Here is a 1,807-nt window from a genome sequence, read left to right as displayed (position 1 = left end):
AAATCTGATCATGACACTTTTCTACTTAAGACCCACCCTTGACTCCCCATTTCCTATAGGATAAAACATAAACACTATTTTGTGGCATAAATATAGAGTCCTGTAAGACCTGAACTCAACCTTATGTTTTCATTCTCATGCACACTAATTCAGGCTTTGGTTACACTTAGACATGTTAGAATCTCCTCAATTCTAGTATCTATATATCCAGATATCTAGATCTTTGCATCTATCTATCTATCTATCTATCTGTCATCCATATTTAATTCTTAATGGAAAAATTATAAAAAAGAAAACAAATGTATTTTTAATTAATATACATCATTAATGGAAGGATTTATATGCTAGATATCATTCTAAATATTTCACATGTATTAACCCATCTATTTTCCCACTGATCCTATAGTGGGAATGTATTTATTACTATCATCATCATCATCACCACTTTATATAAGAGAAAACTGAAGCACAGGGAAGTTAAGTAGTTTGCCTTCAGGTTCACAGTTATGAAGTATCAAAGGCAGAATATAGATGCAGCTAGGCCATAGAGATGCAGGTTCAGGCCACAAACCATATAACTGGCCTTTCCTGACATGTCTTTTTTTTTTAAGATTTTATATAAATTCCAGTTATTTAATGTACAGTGTAATACTAGTTTCAGGTTTAACATTTAGTGATTCATCACTTACATGCAACACCTTGTGCTCATTACAAGTACCCTCCTTAATACTCATAATCTATTTAACACAATCCCTCCACTCACCTCCCCTACAGTAGCCATCAGTTTGTCCTCTATAGTTAAAGGAGTCTCTTACTGGTTTCTCTCTCTTTTTCTTCCTCCCTATGTTCACTTGGTTTCTTTCTTTCTTTTTTTAATAGTTTATTGTCAAGTTGGTTTCCATAGAACACCCAGTGCTCATCCCCACAAGTGCACTCCTCCATGCCCATCATCCCCCTTCTCCTCTCCTCTACCCCCATCAGCCCTCTGTTTGTTCTTCGCATTTAAGAGTCTCTCATGGTTTGCCTCCCTCCCTCTCCCCACTATTTTTCCATTTCCTCTCAGTTAAGTTCACTTGGTTTGTTTCTTAAATTCCAAATATGAGTGAAATCATATAGTATTTGTCTTTCTCAGACTGATTTATTTTGCTTAGCATAATATTATCTAGCTCCATCCATGTCCTTGAAATGGCAAGAGTTAATTCTTTTTTAGGGCTTTAATAATATTCCATACATAATTACATATATATATTCCATATATAATTTAGGGCTAACATGAAATACTATTCTATATATACCAACTTTATCCATTCATCAGTTGATACACATTTCGGCTCTTTGCATAATTTGAGTATTGTTTATAGTGCTGTGGTAAACATTGGGGTGCGTGTGCCCCTTTGAATCAATGGTTTTGTAACTTTTGGGTAAATACCCAGTAGTGCCTTTGATAGGTCATTGAGTAGTTCTATTTTTAGCTTTTTGTGGAAACTCCATATTGTTTTCCAGAGTGGCTGTAGCAGTTCACATTCCCACAAATAGCATAAGAGGGTTCCCCTTTCTCCACATCTTTGCCAACACCTGTTGTTTCCTGTGTTGTTAATCTTAGCCATTCTGACAGGTGAGAGGGGATACCTCATTGTAGTTTTTATTTTTATTTCCCTGATGATGAGTGATTTTCAGCATCATTTCATGTGTATGTCAGCCATCTGTATGTCTTTTTGGAAAATATGTCTTCTTCCCATTTTTTAATTGGATTATTTGTTTTTTGGGGTGTTGAGTTTGATAAGTTATTTATACATTTTGGATACTA

This window comes from Hyaena hyaena, unplaced genomic scaffold (genome assembly GCF_003009895.1).
Source record: "Hyaena hyaena isolate Hyena2069 unplaced genomic scaffold, ASM300989v1 scaffold_2071, whole genome shotgun sequence".
In the NCBI taxonomy this organism is placed as follows: domain Eukaryota; kingdom Metazoa; phylum Chordata; class Mammalia; order Carnivora; family Hyaenidae; genus Hyaena; species Hyaena hyaena.
This window is presented reverse-complemented; position numbering follows the sequence as displayed.